The sequence below is a fragment of the Nycticebus coucang genome, chromosome 5 (assembly GCF_027406575.1).
Source record: "Nycticebus coucang isolate mNycCou1 chromosome 5, mNycCou1.pri, whole genome shotgun sequence".
In the NCBI taxonomy this organism is placed as follows: domain Eukaryota; kingdom Metazoa; phylum Chordata; class Mammalia; order Primates; family Lorisidae; genus Nycticebus; species Nycticebus coucang.
Window position 1 is genome coordinate 28,035,389 of NC_069784.1, and position 24,246 is coordinate 28,059,634.

Genomic DNA, 24,246 nt, shown 5'->3' on the forward strand with positions numbered 1-24,246 from the left:
GACAGTTTAAGCCGTTCACAATAATGGAGAATATTAATAAGTCTGGTAAAATTTTGGGTGTTGAGTTTTTCGAAAGTCCAGTGGACATTTTTAATCCTTTTGCCATTGTGAAAGTTGTAGTTTGATCCAAAGTTTCTGAGTGAGTTTACTTTTGTGGTAGAGGATTGGGCTGGTCATTATGGAGGATAGGTCTGAGAATATCCTGAAGAGCAGGTTTGGTTATGGCAAATTTCTTCAACATATGAATGTCATTAAAGTATTTAATTTCTCCGTCATAAATGAAACCCAGTTTAGCTGAATACAGCATCTGGGGTTGACAACTATTTTGTTTTAGGAGATTAAAAGTTGACCACCCTCTTCTGGCTTGAAAAGTTTCAGCAGAGAGATTTGCAGTCATTCTAATATTCTTTCCTTTGTAGGTAATGGATTTCTTACGTCTGGCTGCTTTCAGAATTTTCTCCTTCATATTAACTTTAGTGAAGTTAATTATGATATGCCTGGGGGATGTCTTATTCAGATTGAGTCGTGCTGGGGTTCTGAAACTGTCTGCTATCTGAAGTTCAGAATCTCTGGGCATGTCTGGAAAATTCCCTTTCATAATTTCATGGAGAAGGGCCTCTGTGCCTTGTGAGGCCACTTCATCACTTTCAGGGATTCCAATGAGGTGAATATTAGCCTTCTTCGAATTATCCCAGAGCTCTTTGAGAGAATGATCTGTTTTTGCTCTCCATTTCTCTTCCTCTTTGAGAGTTTGGGAGTGATCAAAAGCTTTGTCTTCAATGTCAGAAATTCTGTCTTCTGCTTGCTCCACTCTGTTATTGAGGGATTCTACTGTGTTTTTCAGATCTTTGAGGGCTACAAATTTTTGCTTCAGTGCATCAAAATCTTTGGTGGTTTTGTCTTTAAATTCGTTAAATTTTTGAGACAACTTTTGAATTTCTCCTTGAAATTCTAATTCCGCTTTTGAATTTCTCCTCGAATTTCTAATTCCAAATTTTCCTCCATTCTATTAATCTTGTTTCTGAATCAGATTCTGAATTTGATTTCTGACATCTCGGCCAGCTGTTTATGAATGGGATCTTCAGTTACATCTGCCATATCTTTCCTTCGGGGGTTGTTGATCCAGTCTGGTTATTCATGTTACCAGAGTTTTTCCGCTGATTCGATCCCATGATTATTTTACACCGTTTGATTTTTGAGGTTTGTTGAGGACCCGTACAGTGCTATGGTCTGAGAAACTGGGAACCTGTTTGGTGTGGTGGGGCTAAGTGGTTCTGTCTTGTTTTCCGCTGGTCTTTGTCTGACCCTAGTGAAACAGTTACTCTGGGTTGAAGTCTCAGCTGTGGAGAAATACCAGCAATTAAGTCACCCCGCCCCCCACAGACAACAATTGGAAAAGTAAAATCAAACCTTCCTACAACCACACACCCAGGGCACCACTTGAATAGTCCTCAGGCAATTGGCTCAGTTCAAAAGGTCCAAATCAATTGTCTCAGTCAGCACCTGTCTTAGGTGGGAGAGTTTAAAAGGTCTCTGGCAGGGGTCTGGTGACAACTCTGATATAACTTGCTCTGGTGCTCCGTGAAGTCAGGAAGACCCACCCACCTTGCACCTCTGTCACAACCAGTCACTGATAGCCCTGCAGGGCTGTGCCCAGTTGCCTCTTGTGAACAGATACTCCAGGGGTATGTACCTGCCTAAATCACAAGGCAATCTATATCTGCTCAGCCAGGCTGCTGTGCTCTGCCTCTATCCAGCAGGGGGAGGTTAGGCCTGACAAACTCAGGTGTTTGATGGAGGCTGGGTGTTCATTCAGTTCCAGCCCCTCCCCTGATTGATGTTACTGATAGAACAGAGCAGAACAACTTTGCGGGAATTTGTTTCTGTCCCTGCTAAATTCACCTACAGAAGAGAAGTTGTTTTGAGTTCCCAGACCCTGCACCTCAGGCCCTGTCTTTGCTCCTGCTGCTTTGTATTCAGTTAGCTGTCAGTTCTAGCCTCCTGCCTTCCTTTGTCTATAGGCTGACGATCCCCTAAGGGCCAGGTGCATCTTAGGCTCAGTAAAGTGGTCCTCTGGGTCAGCCCTGCCCTGGGAATTTCCCGGCTTTGCACATGCATTTTCTAGTCCCCACGCTCCGCCCAGGCCGGTACCTCCTTAGGCAAAACCTTTACTCATGGGGACTGTGTTTCCGACCCAGATCTGCTCCATGGTGCTTGCCACCTGAGAAGATGCCCAGCCTCCTCTTGTTGCCCAGGGAGACAGGGGGTGTGGCTTTGAAATATCCTGGAGTGAGCCCTATTGTTACCAAAAACGGCTGCTGTTTTGCTCCTCGGGGCACCGCTGCTCTGGTGTGGTTCTCTCTCAGCAGACCATCCTCTCCTCACTCCCATGCTGCAGAATCAGCACTGACCAGCTGCAGTCTAGGTCCACACTCCTCAAGAAATCACCCAAGAATCTGGACTCCTGGGGGACAGACCTCCAGACCTCAGAGTGAGAGTGGAGGGGAGTGCTGGGAGCTCAGAATTGCAGTTAGAGAATATATACAGTTTTATGCCTGGCAGGAGAATGCCATGGCACCCTAGTAGGGGAGGTAGGTACAGTTTTTAGAGGGTCTCTCCCATGGAGTGTAGTGGGAGGACCTTTGAACTTTGCTCATTTGTTTGTGGGGCACTCCGAGCCATTCTCATGGGGGAGTGGACTCCTGTCCACTTGGTGATGGATTTTATACCTTTTGTTTGTATCCTTGGGGTTGCAGCTCACCTCAGCGGGGTTGATGTGTGTTCTTTAACCTTCTCTCTTGGTGCAGCTCTAATCCACCAGGTTACTTGCTAAATTTCTGTCCTTTAACTCTCCTTCTGGACGGGAGCCTCTGTGGAAAGCTGGCTTCTGTCAGCCATCTTGTCTCCGCCCCCTCAGTAGTTTTCAATTCCGGGGATGCCAGGTAAATTTGCTATTTACTAAAAACTTGTCATGAATTTCTATAAGAAGTTGCTTAGAGCGCATTTGATCTTAGTTCACCATCCAATGGCCCTTTCTCCCACAAAACAGATTCTTCCAAATTTCTTATCAATCAACAGGAAACTGCTGTATCACATGTCCTTTTCATGTTGTCCTATAAAATGCCAGGTGGGGTGTGCCACAGACTGCTGCCGCGACGGCCAAGACCACGGAGGGGCGCAGGGCACACCTGGGGGTGGCCTGAGGCAACATGCAGTACCTGGAGCTCAGCTCTAGGCCTGTTCCTTGGCTCCGTGGATGTTACAGCATCTTCCTGGGCTGGGGTTTGTTTGAAGCGTATCATTTTCTGTTACTGGTGTTTATTCATAAGTCAGGGGTCATTTAATGCATTTTCTGAACCAAAGATAGTTCTTTTTTAAAAAATTTATTTATTTATTTAACTTATTTCAAATTATTATGAGGGTACAGATTTTTAAATTCATAGTTCTCACTTCTGGGTAAAGTTCCAGTTGTAAAAGAGTCCCTGGGTGAGGGACTCATTATTCCACCTCTCAATGTACATAGTAGGTGAGATCCTACTACACTCCGTCCCTCCTTCTGCCTGTTGTCCTCGCCCACTCTCCTTCCTCCATCCTCCTCACCTGCCCACGTAGTAGACTATATTTGTGTTTTATTATTCATATGAGCATGTAATTGTGTATATATTGGTTTCATATTAGTATTGAGTACATTGGAAAACACATTCTTCATAGCAAAGTATCGCAAGGATGGAAAAATAAATAATGAAATAGTTCTATTTGCATAAGAATTTGACATTGTTTTAAACCAGGGGTTCAACACAAACAAGCAACTGTTCCTGGTGAGGCCTTTATCTGCTGCCTCCATCACCATAAGCATAGTTACTCTCAATATCAAGCTGCATTTACTGGAGTGTTCACTTAAGGAAGTACACAGAGCTTTCCTTAAAATCAGAGTCTTTTGATCTGAAAAGACTAGGTGCTGTATGATTCCAACTATAAGACACTCTGGAAAAGGCAAAACTAAGGAGACAGTAAAAATATCAGTGGTTGCCAGGAGAGAGAGCGAGACATGAATAGACAGAACAAAGAGGATTTTTAGGGCAGTGAAAATACTATATCTGATACTATACTGGTGGATACATGTTGTTTTAGATTTGTTCAAACTCATAGACTGTGTAACACTGTGAATCCTGATGTACACTATGAACTCTGGGTGATTAGGATGTGTGTGTCAATGTAGATCCATCAGGTGGGGTATAATGGTAACCAAAGCTGTGTATGTGGGCGGGTAGTGGTTATATGTAATATCTCTGTAGTTTTCTCCTAATTTTGCTGTGGAATTAAAACTGCTATAAAAAATAAACTTCATACCCCCCCAAACCCCCAGTTTTCTTTTTATCTTGTTATTATCCATTTCAGATAAAGCTGAACCTATACATTACTGATGCTGTTATGTCCAAAATACAAATGTTTGTGGAGATGTCTGCCTCTTGCTCCCACAAATGAAAAAGCGTCCTACATATAAGCACTTGTTAGCGAAGAATATTCAGCAATGACACTTCCAAATTCTACAACAGGCATTTAGAACACAAGGTTATTAAGTTAGGTCTAATTAGAAACTGGATGTCAAGATTCAATTTCTACATTAAAATATTTATCAATAATTTCTTCTTAGTCTTGGTTTTGACCATACGAAAAGACTAACAGTAGACGGGAGCATTAATAGTGAGAATACACATCCACATTTCGATAGACATATCTTTATCTGTTTTAAAAATAGATCTGTACAAGAAAAGTTAAAGGAAACTATTTTTAAGAAAATGTGTAACTTAAACCTTAAGACAGATACAAAAATATCTCTGCATAATATAACTGACATACCCAACTGATATACTAAGCTAATAGCTTTTTTACAGATGTGTCATTTTGAAGTAATAATGAAATATTGGGATTTCTTTTTTTCCCCCTTATTTAGTTGGCCCAAGAGAGTAACGGAAATTTGAGCTAAGCAGATAAATAATTGATTTCTAACTACACTGTTAGAAGACTATCATTAACACTAAGGGTAAAATTTCAAAGTGGTATACAGGGATTTGGCCACATATTCCAATTGATATTAATGGACATCAAATGGCAAAACTCCCAGAACACAGCTTTGAAAATTTAACCAGTTACACTTAAAGGGCAACATTATTACACAGGTGTTAAAAAACATCTGCAAATCCTCACTGGCATTTGAGGATATTCAATTAGGTCAATAAGACATTTTCTACTTTAAGTTTTTCTTCCTTTTCTAAGACTTTTCTAATCTACCTAATGAACAGGAAAACCTTTCAAACTAATAAAGATTTTTTTAAAATTAAGAGTAATTATGTTCTCTGAGGAAATGAGATCCAAAAATGAAGAGATGGACCCTTCTGTTGCTGGGAAATAATAAGTTTGGTTTTTATTTCCATTATAAACTCCATTTGATATTTTAATAACTCAACTATTTAAAATAAAATGTAATCTATCTGTTCTCTGCGTTTTTATGAGGAATAGGTTTTAAAAAATGCCTTTCACATCCACTAAGAGAGTTTTCTGGAAGGAAACTGAAGGTATATAAAAAAAATTGTTATATAGAAATTTCTTTTTAGTTTTAAAATGACAGAAATGAAAAAATAATAGACTCGAGATAAAAATGAATCTTTTGGTATAAAGAAAAGGCATATATCAATGCCAGACAGAGTTGTACATATGCCAATTAAAATGCATAAAGACCTCCAAAATTGCAGTTATTGAGATGAAGATTTTTCTTTTAAATTTTGTCACTATTGCAGTGATTAATGATTTTAGACCACAGGGAGGATGTAGTCAGTTTGACAAGCTCAAGGAACGTGAATGTGGACTCTGCCTTTAAGGAAACAACAAGGTTTAAATCAAGAAATTGAAATCCCATAAGCTTAAATGAACTATAGGTAGCGAGCCATTTAAATTAAGCCTTCATCCCCTACATGGGGTGGCCAGATGAACCTAATGGGATATTCAGTTACTTCACGCCATTCTGTTTCAACTGTGCGGAATCCTCTGATAAAAAGCAAGCTGCTCCGAGTCCCCTCATTTTGAAATAAATTGCAGCTTCAAATGTGCAAACAGAAATGAACTGGACCTGTAAGTTGCAACATGGCTGCCAAGAGTTCTGATCTGTACTCAAATGGACTAGCTGGTGGACTGGGCCAAACTTTAACTTTTGGTCTCCAATCAGTCTAGGCCCTCCGTGTAGTCACAACTTAGAATGCAAATCATGCTGTTGAATTCTTTGGCACAGAATATTTGGGGGCTGATTCATGTTTTAGAAAACTATTTCAGTAAGCCAGAGATTTTGAATTAAGTTAATCAATCTGATTTTCAGGAATTTTCTTTTTATTTAAGGAAATAGTGCTATAATTTGTCATATATTTTAAATACAATTTCAAAAATGCTGCCATCAGCTATAGTATTATATACTGATATGTAGGAGTAAGTATCAGTGTATCATTACCCGATTGGGTTCCTTACTCAGTCTTTATTTATCTGTCCATCTGTGCACCCACAAAATGTTCATTAAGCACCTTTGGCAAATTTTTTCCTGATTAATCAGGTTAGTCCTAACCATTTACCCAGGACTGATTCCTAAAACACCAGCCCCTATCATATGAGTAAATTATTTCAAGGCAAATAATTTGAGTCCAATTATTCATTCCTTACCAATGTTCCAATAGAAAAATTTCACATTGATTTGAATATCATACTTGTAGACCTAGTCCTGAATCCAGAAAACATCATACATTTTATAAATATTACTAATATAAATTCCAGAAAGAAGGTGATTTGAGAATGAACTAGTTACAACACCACACAATGGAGCCAATTGTTGAGGTTTGAATCCTCATGTCACTTACAAGTTGTGTAACTTGCTGAACATTTCTTAATCTCATGGTTTCTCAATTTTGTCATCTATAACATAATGAGAATTATAATAATGTTACAGAATTATTTTGGGAAGTAAATGCTTTAACATAGGTAAAGGCCCAGGAGTGTCCAACCCTTTCTTCTGCCTCACATTGAAAGAAGAGTTGTCTGGAGCCACACAAACACTAACGAACGCTGATGAGTGAACAAAAGGTTTCGTGCACAACTCCAGAGGTAAGAAAACAGTCCTCAAATAATCCACATGCGGCCCCTGGAGCACGTAACAGAAATTATGGAAGGGTTGCTATTATAATCTGTAATACCCGCAAGGACAACTGATTTCAGAGGGGTCATTTCTTTACTTTGATGTTCCCTTCTGTGTTCTTTTGTGTTTGGTGCTACAATAAAGCAATTTTAAAATTGGAGATAAAAGCCTAATGCCTCTGATGATGGAAGTTTCTATCTCCTGAGACCCAAGGAGAACTATCCGTGCCCCCACCTTTTTCTCCTTTCCTAAGAGCTGTCATTTAGCAGGGTCATAATGTTGATAAGATACTTTGATTCCAAAGGAAAAACAATTCCACATGCAGACCTCAAGATAAAAAAAATTTCTTTTTGAGAAACGAAAGGTCCAGGCACTGAAGCAATGTGTACGGATTTTAATGACCATGTGAGAACTCGAGTTTATTGGAGAAAAGGCGGCAGAGCTTTACTTTGCATGACTAACTCCTTAAAGAGCAAAGGAATTTTTAATGGGCAAGATATTGTGGTACATATGCTAATTTTGGATAACTGGAATTTTGAATAATTGAGTTTAATTCTGTTTGTTTTTTCCCTAATCATTTCACTCCTAGGACAGCTACTGTTATACAATTAATTGTTAGAACTAAGTCCACAATAAACTCCCTGATAATAGCTCTAGTTGGCAATAAAACAGAAATTGGGTTATAATACTTACCCGTGCTCACTGTGTATACAAAAAGAAAATGTAGTTTTAATTTGCTTATATTAATTAAAATATAATGAATTAAGTGGGTAACAAATTCATTAGAAATTGAACTTTGCCTAATTGTTAATAGTTTTAACACCATCTAGAAGAAAGAAAATGTTACCAAATCCAGAATTTCAAGGATTTAGAGTAGAGAGATGGATTTTTATAAAATACACAAAAATCAAGCACCAACAAATTTAACGCTTTACTAAAACAAGCTTAAAATGCTAATGAAGCTAATATACGGATAAGTACATGAAACACAGCCATTTAAAAATACATTTTTACACATGAATTAAGGTCTTCTGAGAATATTAGCATAATCCAAGCAGAAATTGAAACTATAAAAGGATCTAGGGATGTAGAGATATGAAAATCTAAAGGGGAGAAATGGGACAAAGTCAATTATTTGATGTAGTTATTTTAATTTTTTTGGAAAAGCTAAAAATATTCTTTAGAAAATGGCTTAGTTTTCATTGCGTTTTCTGTTTTTTTTTTGTCTTCATACTTATATAGCAATGTTTATCTGCTACATGATGTATTTAATATGTTCACAGTGGATTCATATTCTATAACTCAGTACTTGGCCTGTGTCAGGCATTTGATATTAAAGCAAAAAAATTGGCTCAGCACCCATAGCTAAGTGAGTAGGGTGCCGGCCACATACACCAAGGTTGGTGTATGTACCTGGCCACACACACCACATACACCAAAGTTTGAGCCCAGCCAAGGCCTGCTAAACAATAATGACAACTGCAACCAAAAAACAGCTGGATGTTGTGGCAGGCACTTGTGATCCCAGCTACTTGGGAGGCTGAGGCAAGAGAATTGCTTAAGCCCAAGAGTTGGAGTTTGCTGTGAGCTGTGATGCCACAGCACTCTACCCAGGGTGACATAGTGAGACTCTGTGTCCAAAAAAAAATTAAAACAAAAGAATTACTAATATTCACCCAGGAAGGGGCCGTTCTCCTTTCTGGGTGTCCGCTACTGGTAGTGGAATGAGTAGAAGCACCATTCATGGAAAGACTCCCACGTCCCAGACTCTGAGGCTGGGGCTTCAAATACCTTGTGTAATTTACTGCTTGTAACTCTATGGAGGCAGGCGCTGGCCTCCTTCTTGTACATGAAGAAAAGGGGATCTCAAGCTGAATCCCAAGATGAATAACTTTTCCAGTGTCACATGGTGCATAAAGATAGAATGAGATTAAAAATAAAGTCTTGGTGACATGAAAGTTCCCACTTTCCAGTTACTGTTGAGAAGTGGCAGGGCAGCAGTTACTAGAAGGACCATATCTGTGTTGTTCTTGCCTAAGAAAACCAGTAACAGTGAGGCTCATGCCTGTAATCCCAGCACTCTGGGAGGCCGAGGCGGATGGATCCCTTGAGCTCAGGAGTTGGAGAACAGCCTGAGCAAGAGTGAGACCCTGTCTCTACTAAAAATAGAAAACCTAGTTAGGTGTAGTCCCTGCTACTCCGGAGGTTGAGACAAGAGGATTGCTCAAGCTCAGGAGTTTGAAGTTGCTGTGAGCTCTGGTACCATGGTACTCTACCCAGGATGACAAAGTGGGACTTTTGTCTCAAAAACGAACAAACCAACCAGTGTTGAGTATGCCTAATAACTAAGAAAAGAGATGCTGATGTCCAACTTACTAGGTTGAAGTTTCAGCTCAGTTGCTTAAACCAATTGTGATTTAAGGACGCTCCTTAACTTCCCAAAACATCAGTTTTCCCTGTCTGTGAAACAAGGACATTAATATCCAGGGACTTGGGAAGCTACATGATAATAATTCACGGAAAGCACTTGAAACAGAGCCTGACTTAGAGTACGTATAAACTAATGTCACTGACAAAGCCAGAATAAATTGATCAGAAATATAAACATTTAGCTATGAGCATATAGGGATAAAACCTTAATATTCAGGAGGTGTTAATCTCTTGGATATCACATTTGAGGATTCTTTTGTAATCCATATGTCATTTCATTTTTTAAAAAAATTATAAATATGCTTAGCTTGGGTCTATGACTCTCAACGTGTATGATTATATGAATAAATCTTTATTAAATTTTAAAATATAATTTGCAGTGTCTCAATGCATATGCCTTTTAATCTAGAAATCCCATTTTGAGGGATCTATTCCATTAGAACATAGACACAAATTACTCATACAAAAATGTTCCTTGAAATGTATTTTTTTAGTAGCAAAACAATGAAAATCTTTGCAACTGACATACAAATAGCTCTGATATATAATATTAAGAGTTAATCACAGGAATCAGAACACTGTTAAATACATAGTATGGTCCAATTGTTTGGCAAAAAAGTATGTGATTACATTTATATGTGTGCCTATAAATGTACAGAAATGTTGAATTTTGAACTGTTTACAGTAACCATGTCTTGGGAGGGGCTGAGTCCAGCAGCAAAGGGGCTGAAGGGGGGCTTTCATGTTTTGATATCTATACTTCATAGTGTTTGATTTTTTTTGATAAGAAGGTATTTATGATTTACTACTGCAATAAAAAATGGCTATTAGTATAATGCTCCTAAAATTCACTTGGCAAGAATAGGCATCATCAGAATATGTGCAGTGAAATTTTTATGCATGGGATGGGCTGTACCATAATACTATCCTCTGTACACTCAGAAGAAAACATTCAGGTTCATGTGTAATAGTTTAAATAAAAGACCAACAAAAGAGAATATATATATATACATATATATAAAAGGTTTAAAGAAACAATAATAGCTGCCTTTAAATACTGGAAAGATAACTATGAATAAAAAACATATTATTTGTTTATTCCAGAGAAAATTGGAACCAATGATTCAGCACACATTATTGGTTTTATTATTCTTATTTTTATAATGAATTTGTTGTAAATTCAGCAATGAAATCAGTTATAATGGAACTTCTCTAACCCTTGAATATAGACAGCTCCTTGACAGGTGAAATGCAACAGAAAGACTTTTGTACTATTGAAAATGTCCGATTAGTGGATCTCTTTGAATTGAAAATTTGAGGATACTATGAACATCGTCACAGTAGTTTAAAGACTGATTTTACACATGCTATAGTTTCCTAATAGATACCAGTCATGATGTTAGTTTAGAAAAGGAGTAAGTATTACTTAAAGAGAAATTTTAAGGTTGAATATATTAAATACAAAGACTCCTCCTTGAGTGCTGATTGCTAGGTATTTACCTAAGTATTTGTGCACACATTGTCCTGATGACATTATTATGGGATTAGGCTTTTTTTGGTCTCTATTCTTATAGATGTGTAAACTGAGACTCATCGGGAATAAATATCATACCCTCAAAATCATCTTAGAAAGTGAGGGTCCAGTATTTAAATCCAGGCCTACCTAACTCCATACATCTTCCTTATTTTAAATGTTTGAATATAAATTAAGTTTCAGAAAGAATTTTGTAACTAATAAAGTTGTACTGTCCAGGAATGATAAAACTAAGAAAATTGGCATATATCAATTAGAATGATATTAATTGTTGGATAGGGATTAAATTAGAGCTAAAGTAGTTAGTAATTAATATAAGTAGAGTGATATGGCCCAGTTTCCCCAGGAACACCCCAGTTTTTATACCTGTATTTAATCATAATTACATCATATAATTATAAGCTGTATCCTCTGTCAGTCTTAAAGCATCCCCGTGAAGATGAAAAATTAGAAAAACATAGTAACTATTACTAAAGGTAATTATGTCCAAGAATGATAGAACAAAGAAAATTACAGAAGCAAAGTGAAATTTGTTTTAGAGCAAAACCCACAATTTATGAAGAACTTAGAAACTCACTACAGCGTCTAAGAGTCAACGGATGGCAAGTCTTTAAACGCCTTTAAATTTGTTACTAGAGGGAGAACATACAGCATTCACTAGGCATTTGTCTATACGTGTGTGCTTTCTGTTTTTAACCTGTAGGTGGCCACCACAAGCTACACTTACTAAACAACTCATTAGCAGCATTTTCAATACTGTCATCTTCAGATAATTAGCAATTTATTTAAATAACCAATTTCTGTAGAAATAATTGCCATGAAATGCCCTGAACCTACTTTTTATAAACTATAATAAAAGTGTTAAGATAATCCCTGACATTTGCAAATGCCATTAGTTCACCTTTCCTTTTGATAGTGCTATGGCATTATGTTTAAACAATTACCCGATAACACAGCAGTTTAATGAAACAGTACAGTAAGCACATTCTTCAATATTGCCAGAGAGGACATTCAGATTTTGAAAGAAACCCAGTGTGCCGACATGTTTACAAAGAGAAAAGACACAGCTAAAAGAAAAAGGATTCTTGAAATAAGTACATTATAGCTATTTCCAAGTTGGTTTAGTTTCCATGGTAGATGCTAACACATATGTGCTCACTTTGGAAACGAGAATGGAGAGTTCTATACATTGATTCATTTAATTGGCTGGTGCAAACTGAAGTCATATACACTTGTGAATAATATCCAGATAATATATTCATTGTGTTATTTGCTCTATAATCTCCACACAGGAAAAAAATAAGTCACTAATTTTTTTTTCCTATTAACCCTTTTTCATCATAAAAGCTCTTAAAGTTTACTAATCTAAAATACGGGAAGGCTCCCTGAATTTGCGTGTCGTCCTAGCACAGGGCCATGCTAATCTTCTCTGTATTGTTCTAATTTTAGTACACATGTTGCTCAAGCGAGCACCTCACTTTTAATCTTAAATATTTCAGTATTATTTTACTTTAAAAGTGGTGTGCACTTTCAAAGCAGAGTTACCAAGGAAAACTACAAATGGCTTTTAGAGCTCAGCTGGTATTTAGCATTTAAAATGGACCACGAGTTCTAAGTCTCAGTTCCTTTCTTGCCATCCAGCTGCCTATTCCACTAAGACCCAGGATGCGGGATTATACAGTGTTTCCGGGTGATGAGTGGTAAAACTCTTTGAGACGTTCCTAATTTTTAATCTACTGGCCTTCATACAATAAAACAAAATTAGAATTCAAAGACAATAGCCAATTTTTTTTTTTTTTTTTGAGACAGAGTCTCACTTTATCACCCTCAGTAGAGTGCTATGGCGTCACAGCTCACAGCAACCTCCAACTCCTGGGCTTAGGTGATTCTCTTGCCTCAGCCTCCCGAGTAGTTGGGACTACAGGTGTTTGCCACAATGCCCGGCTATTTTTTTTTTTTTTTTGATTGTTGTTGCAGTTTGGCCAGGGCTGGGTTCAAACTCCCCACCCTCGGTATATGGGGCCGGCATCCTACCCACTGAGCCCCAGGCGATATCGTTTTTTATAGCTAAATTAAAGTGATTTGAGAGCCTATTTTGTACCAGTTGCTCTGCTGAATTATTCCCACAATATTTATAACTTCGCCACATTGTTACAAGTCACATATGCATTATTCACATTTTACAGATAAGGAAATTCAGGTTCAAAGAGTTAAAAAATACATGCCTGTGAGATACACAGGGTTGTGTGGTTAAAAGATGCATTACGAGAATGAAATAGTCTATGACGTCATCATAGCATTCATAGGCAAGTTTGAAAGCGAGAGCTTCTCTTTATTTCCAGATTACCAAGTGTCTCAGTCTGTCCCCAGTCAGAGGTTCAGATGGTGCTGGTAGCCTAAAAATGTAAAGGGTCTAACTATAAATAGATGGACTATTCAGCAAAAAGACATATTTCCTCAACCAAAGAAGTATTCTGAACCATGACAGATTTAGAGGATTTGATGTATAAACTTTTCTCATGTAATTTTGCTTAAGGATGTCCAGAGCAAATGCTGTCAAACCACATGAAATTCTCACAATTCTATGTGTATTCAAAATGATAATTTGAATAGAAGAAATCGGCAGATTATAATCACAATGGTAATGCCCACAACCAGCGCTGTGTTTTACCCTGGGAGGATACAGGACAACTAGAAGGAGGCACTTTTTTTTCCCTAGGGACGTATAAAAAAATAACAAAAAAGTGTTCCCATACCCACCAGGATCACATTATTTCTTTCTTTGGAAACCTGTATTTTTTTTTCCTCCATGATATTGTGCACTGTTAACGCTGTGGCTGGTTTCCTGGCCTGGTGTTGTGGTAGTATTGCTGTCCTGTAAAAGCTTGCCTTTCATTCTCAGTAATGCATTCTCCTTTCACTTTTACAATGAATTACATGTGTTAATCTCTGTGCCTTGTGATAAGACCGTGTTCCTCAGAGTCTGCTGAAACACAGGCTGCACAGCAAGCAATGCCGTTTTGTTCTCTTCGTTGGGCTGGACAACTCTCAAAGATGGACAAGGATATCTCCACCAGGGCCCTTATCTGAACCTTCTGAGAACCAATGCTTGCTATAAAACTGACGAAGCACTTTGAAAAGGAGGGGCTCTCCTGATTAATTGCTCTCTCCGATTAATTGACAAAATTTCTTCCTAAATTTCAATAGGTTAAAAATGTAGAATAATTTCCAATCAAAATTATTTCTTGTACTCAGCAACTTCCTTATTGCTAACAGCAGCAGAAGAGATGACTCCTCTCAGTGAGCTTATAAGGCTGGGTAGATAAATGAAAGAACGGGGAACGTGGATTCACCTGCTTGACTTTGTGGGGCTAACAGTGGACGTTACTGAAACTTGGAGCACAGGGAGAAGCACAAAGTCAGCGGTGGTTCAGGGAGGCTTTGAGAAAGGTGCAGAATTTCAGCTGGGCCTTACAATATGGGTGGGTAGGTAGGTCTAGGGCTAGAAAATAGTAGGAGCCAGGGACCAGGTAATAAAAATAAAAATGTAGCTACAGTAATGAATGAATCATATTTGTGAAACACGTTAACAGCAAAACTAAAGCAGTCTCTCAGGGAGGCAAATGGCCCACAAGGCTTTCATATGGGGTGGGTTTTGCTCAGTAGACAGCAGGGAGCTTGACAGCCTGTCTCCAACTGCTCCAGCTACCGTCATCAATTTCTATATGATATTTTATTTATAAAAATGATTTTTAAAATACTGACCTGGTATAAGAATAAGTAGGTTTGAATTTCTAAACAAAAGATAAAATGAGTGAAGTCCAAAGGTGTTTACTATTAATAAAAATCATAACTTTGTTATTTTAATAGCAATTAATAAATAATCCTACATAATAAATGCTGTCATTTATTAATGGAACTATTTCTCAGGAAAAATTAAGAAGAATTTATGATCCTATAGCCTTTCTATAGATCATAGTGATCTTTCTAGTGTTATGAAAAATGTATTATTAGGATTTGTATCAGACAGAAGAGATAAAAGTTGCAACCAGAATAGTAGGATCCCGGTTTTCAGAACATAGAGAGCTCCTGTAATGGAAGAGGCAGATGTTCTGTTCCCTTCCGTCATTCAGCAACTATTGGCAGTAATTTTCATCCTCACAGATGCATTCATCCTCCTAACAAACACAAATACTGCAGGAATCTGCAGCATGTATAAAAGAGAGCACATGATCAAGTGAGTGGGAAAGCAAAGAGAATTCAAGACTATGGTATTTCAGATAAGATCTCCCAGAGTATTACCTAAAGGAGTTCTCATCTAACTCTAGACCATGAGGAAACACAGCAGTCTGGCAACCTGTCCTACTGTTTAAGGGGACAACTGTGTGCCTAAAGTGGGAGTCTAACGCAAGCTTGGGCAGACCAGTGTGCCCTTTGGAATCCCTGATCTCTTAGAGCTTTGGACTATAAGCTGGGGATCTTCCGCAGCAAAATGGATGATTAGAACCCAGTAGCTATTTGGAACTGGACATAATCAAATAACATAATCTTTGTAAAGCAGGCATCACAGTGGCAATCACACAGTAAGTGCTTAATAACTACTACAGTACCATCACCACAGATTCCAAAAACAGTAACAGTATAATAGAATAATATTAAGAACTTTATATAATAAATTCAACAACAGAAATTAAATGGACAGACTTGTGCAAAACAAACTAACCAAAATTGAGAAAGAAAAATAAGAAAATTAAAATTAAAGACAGAACCAAAACTATTACAGAAATTGAATTCATAATAAAATATACTTTCACAAGGCAAAGTCTATGCCCAGATGGCTTCATTGGTAAATTCTATCAAATTTAAGGAAGAAATAATACCAATCTGACACATACTTTTGCTGAAGACTGAGGAAAAAGGAACAAATTCCAATTCATGTTATGAGGCTAGCATAAGCCTGATATGAATAACTAACAAATACATTAAAAGAAAATAAAATTATAAGCCACTATCCAAAATATCTTTAATAAAATATAAGAAAATTGCATTCAGAAATGTGTTAAGGGAGAAAGCATCATGATTCAATGAGGTTTATTCCAAATATGTGAAGCTGATTTAAGATTTGAAAATCAGTTAGTGTAATTTACCACATTCAGAGAATAAAAGAGAAAAATTATGTGAGAATTTCAAGAGGATGCAGAAAGTGCATTAGGAAAATTAAAGAGTCGTTCATGATGGACAGGGTTAGTGGCTCACTCACGTAGTCCTAGCACTCTGGGAGGCCGAGGCTCAGGAGTTCAAGACCAGCCTGAGCAAGATCTGAGATCCCTCTCTCTACTAAAAACAGAAAAAATGCTTGAGCCCAAGAGTTTGAGGTTGCTATGAGGTATGACACCTTAGCACTCTATCCAGGGTGACAGTGAGACTCTGTCTCACAAACAAACAAAAATATTCATTTGTGGTAAAAAAAGCAAAAAACCAAAAAAACAAAACTGTCAGCAAAATAGGAATAGATGAACCCAAGCTCAGTTTGACTAGGGCATCTATAATCATCCTAGAGGTACCATCATACTTTATAGTAAACATTATCTTGTATATACTTTTTATACTTCCTATATATTTTATTATTTTCTATATACTAGCAATAAGCAATCAAAATAAAAATTTAAAATAACATTTATAGCAACACAAAAAATCAGTAAATAGAAATACGTTTATTAAAATTATGTAAGGTCCACACACAACAAAAAAGTCCTGAGAAAAACCATACAGACTTAAGAAAATGAGGAGACATACTGTATTCATAAACTGGAAGACTCAATACTATTAGAATGTTAAATTTCACCAAGTTGATAGATAGGTTCAACATGGCTCCAGATAAAAATCCAGTATGCTTTATTTGAAGAAACTGACAAGCTGATTCTGAAAATTCTATAAAAGAAAAAATCTAGACTAGCCAAAACAATCATGAAAAAAAAAAAAAAAGGCAAAGCTCAAGGATACTAGTTCACTTTAGAACTTGCTTTAAATCTACAATAATTAAGACAATGGTATTAGAATACACAAGACATAAATAAAACGGAATGGAGTCCTAAAATAGCATGAAAAGATGAGGTCAATTGACTTTTTACCAAGGTATCAAGTCAGTTAACAGTGTTAGAATGATGGAATATTTGAAAGAAGAAAAGAAGAAGAGGCCGGCGCCACGGCTCACACTTGTAATCCTATCATTTTAGGAGGACCCCTGGTGCTTAGGAGTTTGAGATCAGCCTGAGTGAGATGTGTCTCTACTAAAAATAGAAAAAATTCTTATTTTCTATTAAAAAGAAAATGGTTTTGTGGCATGTACCTGTAGTCCTAGATACTCGGGAAGCGGAGGTTAGAGTATCGCTTGAACCCAGAAGTTTGAGCTGGCTGTGAAAACTCCCATGTCTTTAAATAAATAAATAAATACATACATAAATAGAAGAAGATAACCATCACTCTACCTCGCGTCATACAAAACATTTTCTTTAAAGATTCAAAATGGATTGTATATCTAAAAGAAAAAATTGAAACCACAAAGTTCTGAGAAAAAGAAAATCATAGAAGAATATTTCTGTAACTTTGGGTGAGGCAAAGATATCTTGGGAAGGATGTTAAATGTACCAATTTTTTAAAATGTTGATAAACTGGACTTCACCAAATGATATCACTAAAACAATGAATAAAGAAGCAAAGGCCTAGAAAAAATTTACACACATATGTTTCAAAAAGAACTCATATCTAAAATATGCAAAGATCTCCCATAAACCAACAATGAAAGAATGTATCAGTCAATTATCATATACAACATGTATTTCAAAAAAGAAGACCCACAAATAGACAATAAATACCTAAAAAGGGGCTGCACATCTGGGAAATACAAATTAAAATCTCAGTAAGACACCATTCCCATTGGAATGGCTAAAAATCACTAAGACTGGTAACACCCAGTGCGGATGACAATGAGGATCAAGTTTAATTGTTAGACACCGTGACCTGGGAATAGATGATAGAATGACACTGGATCGCTGTTTGGAAGTTTCTTTAAAAAAATTAAACATATGTCTCCGGTGGTGCCTGTGGCTCAAAGGAGAAGATTGCTGGCCCCATATACCGAAGGTGGCAGGTTCAAATCCTGCCCCGGCAAAAACTGAAAATAAATAAATAAACAAACATACGTCTCTCTCATGATCCAGCAATTTTATTTTTTAGAGATTCACTCAAGAGAGGTGATAATCAAACTGTGAAAGAGTATGCACAAAATGTTCACAGCAGCCTGGATCATAATAGCTTAAAACAGGAAACCCAAATCCCTCATATCTCTCAATAGGAGAATGGATAAACAAATTGTGATCAATTAACATAATGAAAGCTACCAGCAATGAAAAGGAATTGCCTACTATATATATAACAAAATAGTTACAGACAAATATTTGTAAAAAAAAAATGAATCTCATGCTGAGCAAATGAGGCCAGACACCATCTCTCCCCTCAAAGAAAACCACAGACACGGAGGCAGGGAAAGTAGAGAAAAAGAGAGAGAATGAATATTATTTAATTTCTATGAAGTTTCAGAACAGAGAAAAAAGAATCTATGTGATAAAAGTCTCAACTGGGGTTGAAGAAATTGACTGTCAAGCAACCCAAGAAAACTGTCAGGAAATGACAAGGAAATATTGTCTATCCTGTTTTGGATTGCAGTTAATACAGATGTGAACTATTCTGAAAGTTAATTTAGCTGAGCACTTCATATATGTGCATTGCATTGTATAACAACTGTACTCATTTGAAAAATAAAAATATATAAATGCATCAATAAGTAAAATAAACGTCCATCTCAGCAGTGAGCAGATAATATCCTACGGGCTATTGGGATCCACCTCCAAAATATCTTTTGATGGTCAGAATATTTCACATATTTCATTTTATTAAATATGAGAGCATCTTCTTGTTTTCAAATAGAAAATGAGTCTGTGAACATATCTAAAGGCATCATCTCCAGTATATCATGGAAAGATCATCAAGTCTGGTACATCATGCAAAGTGAATCTATGTCAACTAGGTGACCCCAAAAGAGCAATTTTTATGATGTTACTTGCTTCATTAACATTTATAATCTCCATGAAATTTTCTTGAAAGCAATGCTTTTAAAGAAGCCACGTATATCACGTAAGCAAGTATACAAACAACCCCCCCCCCCCGTACTATCAGTGATAAATCATTGATCAGTAAGGATGAGGACACAAGAGGTACAGAAACGAGGCAAATAAAAACACAGGTATTAAGGATCAACTAATGCATCTGCAGCATAACTCCTGAATTAGCCACGCATGCTAAAAATCACTCTATTTAGAAAGGCACAGCTTTAGTGAGCCATAAAAGTAGTTTGGCGCTTTGCGGACAATTGTGCTCAGTAAGACCCCAGAGCCTAATTTCAAAAAATGTCATCGACTGATAACAAATATTGTTAACATCTAATGAGAATTTCTGCTTTTGCACTTTATGCCCAAATTGGTATTTGAGTATATCTTTACCTCTCCAAAACAAGAGCGGAGACACTCAAGGGTGTTATTCCTCTTAAAACCGTGTAATCATAAATTTTTCTTCCCAGATGAATCCTTAGAGAATATTTGGCTTATAGCTGTGTCAAGTCTATGATGGGTTAGTAATGAAATATCCTTTCTCTATTTGCTACGTTTCCAATTTTTAATGTTCTTCTGATGAAATTTCAGGCTCTTGTCAAATCAAGGTCATTACTTTGTCGATTGGCATGGATGTTCAGGCAAATTGGCAAGAGTGCCACCCTGGATGACTCAACGCAGTGCCAAATGGCAGTTAGCTAACTTCTGCTTGCATGAAAAGAAAATAGCCTATTAGCAGGACCAACGTGGTGGAGGAATAGTCAGTGCTCGTGCAATCGTCTATGCAAAACGTGATGCATATGTTTTTTCTCATTCATAGATGCTTTCTTGTCCCCCCCCCCCGCAATTTGCATTGTAGCCATAAGTGTTTCATCAACCAAATGCTTAAATTGCGTATAATGATTCCAAGCAGCATGGCACCGTTCAGAAATGAGTTTTGGGGATCACAAATGTGCTAAATCCAGTCATAGAGACATGGCTGGAACACGGTTTCCATGCCTCAAGGGGAGAGACTTTTTAGTAACCTTTGTCAACAGTGCTACATATTGTTTTTCTTTATTAGAGCTTAGCAGCTCTTTGCAAATGTTTAAAAGTCAAGAGAAATGATGTTGGACTACAACAGTCTTGCAATTTTTTGCAAGTGTATCTGCAACCCAGTGTAAATAGGGCTGACAGGCACAGGTATATCTTTTTTGGAATGCTAATGTTTATTTTACTCTAGGCAATATGAATGAAGGTGTGAGAAATGGCATGCTCACAGGCAGTCACTGGTATGAAAAAGATCTGTTTGCGTTCTCCAGGATCATTTATTTATGAACTCCATGAAACAAATCATAAGACTCTCAGAATTCTTATTTACTAACTGCAGAATTATTACGGGGCAGCTCTGAAAAGCTGAAATTTGAAAATGGAAAAGCATTTAAAAGTTTCAGGAAAAAATTATATCTTTCCCGTATCCAGCACAAATAGAACTAGAGAGATTATATTATGATGTTCAAAAGGGGCTAGCACTCTAAAGACTGTAGGCAAACAAAATACTAACAAGTTTAATTACTCAAGATGGCACATTTATGGAGAGTGTAATGTTGCAATCAATGATTACAAGCCCACACAAACCGCATTGTAATAATTTCACAAGGCGTGTTTAGAAGCGAAATAATTCAGAATTTAAAATCAATAGCATTTATAGACATTGGAAAATGTCAAATGGAAAATGAATGCCAGTGTTTGTATTCTTTCTGTAGCATTTTTCCTTCTCAGCTTTTAATTATTCTTGAAAAGATTTTCTAGTATGTGAAAGCAAAAGCAAACATTTTACCCTTTCATGTCTCAATTAACTCTTTCAATAGAGAGAGATTTGTTAGGGAGTGGTTTATATGTGTAGGAAAATGACAAGTCTTTGGGAGAAGTATGTTTTTTCTCAGTTTCCCTTTTTAATTTCCCTCCCTGTGCCTCCTTCCCCTTACGTCCTCCTCAGCATCCGTCTCACAGTGGTTTGCTCCATTCATGTCTCATCACTCTTTACTATCCTTTACAATACAAGCTTTTGCACAAATACAAAGAGTCCATAAAGTTTGTGTGCAATTTAAAATAGTGCCATTTAAACTGCACACGAACTTTACGGACACTCTGTACTTCCTACCATAAGGTATTACTTTGGTAAATTCTTATAATTACAAGTAGGAGAAACTGGTTGAGAAGCACAGAGAAACTCTCTGTACTATCTTTTCATTTTTCTGTAAGTCTAAAATTATTCCAAAAGAAAAAGTTTATCTTAAACAGTATCCCTTAAATAACACTTAGATTCTTCCTGCTATTATAAAATTATCAGTGGGGCTACAGTTTGTGGCATAAAGGTATCAACTTGTGACTACTGAAAATAATTTTTAAAAATACATCATTTATAGCTTTTTATGAATTGCCACCTCCTGCTAAGAAATAATAACAGTAGTTATCTTTTGTTGAAAGAAGTTATGTGCACAAACCACTCAAGGCTCTGACTTGTGCTATTTCATTTAAATCTCATAAAGTCCCTGAGAATGTTACTTTTTATGCTAAAAATGGTTAAATATCTTGCCTTGTAATGGCAACTGGAATATCTCAGATTCAACCCAGAGCTGTTGACTCCCAAACCGGCACAGTTGTCAACAATGTCCCCTTTCAAAAAGTGAGTATTCGTATGTACTCACTGGTTCCAGACATTGCACTACATGTATACTTGTTATATTTATACCCCCCCCCACATATTTGTATGAATACTCAAAAAATAACCCTGGAAACAAGTTGCTATTAATTCTAAAAACAAAAAGAAAAATCCTGACATTTTTAAAGTAAAAGCCGCTCTAGTTATGAAAGCATTTTAGCGTCAGCCCTAGTCTTTGCTGACACTATTTTGGGTTTCTGAAAATAAATGTATTTAATCATTTGTCCATTAATGGAGTGATGTCCAATCACCTTGTGTACCACCAAATTACCTATCAACAGAAAATGAAAGAGAAGAAAATTTAATTTCAGGTTACTCCAGAAACTATGGCAACCACGCTGTTTGGCAGCCAAAGGGTGTAAAATCCAGATTAGATAGATGGATGTATTTACATATTCACTTTTACATTAAGCAGAGTGGATGACACATCCCTGTATAAAACCTATTATTTAAACACTTCAAGTGAAAAGTGTTAAAATAAATGGCTCATGACTTATGAAGTGTTAAAATAAACGTTTATTTCAACACTATACATGTCATAAGCCATTTATTTCAACACTTTCGACTTCAGAAGACTTACCCAGACAAGAAGAAAAGATCTCATTTGCTAAGAGTGTGTCAAGAGGCCAAGTCACAGAGGATAAAAATGAAGTTTTGATGCCAGAGCTTTGGTTTTGCAGGCTGGTCAGAAGGTAGAAGAGGAGCTTTGACGCTTTGCACCTGTAAGAGCTCTGTGGACGAGGGAAACTGCTCATCAGCAGCACGTGTGTTGCCTTCATGTCGGCATCAAATTCATCTGAACCGATTCTGAGACTTCAGGGCATGTGTGAGTATCACGAATTATGAACAAAATGCCCTGTTTGGCCAAAACATATGCAAAGAAAACATATGTTTTATTTCCTATTGCCACTTATTAGTCTGATATAACTGAAGAAAGTCTTGAGAAAACAGAGCTTCCAAGGATAAAGTCAATGTTTGTAAGCATGACCAAGGGCATAAACTTACACGTGACACTTCCTAGATGCCAAGCTCTATTCTAAGTGTTGTAAAAATATTAAGTAATTTAATCCTCACAAAAATCTGGAGAGGTAGATATTTTTATTTCTGCCATTTTTTCTTCTTTTTTCTCTCTTTATATATTTTTTCTCTTTATTTTTTTTTCTTCCTTTTTCTCTTTTTTTTATTGTTTGAGATTCATTGAGACTACAAAGAATTAGGTTACATGTTAGGTAATCTTATAATTGAGTTATGCCCTCAAGAGGTGTGCCACACACCATGACCCCAACCCCTTCCTCCTCCCTCTCCCCCCTCCCACATTCCCCTAACCCCCACCTTGTATTAGATCATCTACTATGTTCATATTAGAATTGAGTACAGGAAAGGATTAACAAGCTATGGTATAGGTATACCATGGAAAACTATTCAGACATTTAAAAGATGGAAACTTTACATCTTTTGCCATTTTTTTCTTCAGAGAAGAAAGCCTGAACCAGAGGAAACTGACAAGTGGTGGACCCAGGATTTTTTTTTTTTTAGAGACAGAGTCTCACTTTGTTGCCCTGGGTAGAGTGCAGTGGCATCACAGCTCACAGCAACCTCCAACTCCTGGGCTTAGGCGATTCTCTTGCTTCAGCCTCCCCAATAGCAGGGACTACAGGCGCCCATGACAACACCTGGCTATTTTTTTGTTGCAGTTTGGCCGGGATGGGGTTCGAACCCGCCACCCTCGATATAAGGGGCTGGCACTCTTCTTGCTGAGCCACAGGCACCCAAACAGTTCCTGCAGGATCCATGCCTCTCATCCCTGTGCAATGCTGGGGCTGCCTTTTAGAAACAGAGCAACAGATTATTCATGTCTCATGCTCACGCTGTACAAGTTGTGTACACTTGAGGAGTTAAGTTCACCATTTTACTTTCAGGTAGGCCAGCACAAATAGGTAAAAGTTTCTCTCCTTTGTAAAAGATTTCCAGATGAAAAGAATTAATGCTGTTTGTACGAGAAATTAATATTGACTGATGACAGGTGACCATGAGTTCGTTCAGCCTTCCTATTTTAACACTTCATGTTCCTACAGAGGGTTGAAGACCTATTACGGTTGAAATGGGAATGCTGGTAATGACTCGGTTATTTCTTTCCAGGATGCCTGTTTTGACTCCCTCATAAAAATGATGGCAAAATGTTTCCAATTTTAATCAAACATAATAGTAGACATCATATGCTGAACCACTTTTTAATAGC

General features: G+C 37.2%; 1 protein-coding gene and 1 non-coding gene across 4 annotated transcripts in view; both read right to left on the reverse strand.

The window, feature by feature from the left end:
- Positions 1 to 24,246, reverse strand: part of DPYD (dihydropyrimidine dehydrogenase) — an 883,000-nt gene that overhangs the window by 166,041 nt on the left and 692,713 nt on the right. The window lies entirely within an intron of this gene.
- Positions 12,505 to 12,611, reverse strand: LOC128586958 (U6 spliceosomal RNA). The gene has a single exon (XR_008380411.1). It is a non-coding gene; the product is annotated as a U6 spliceosomal RNA (small nuclear RNA).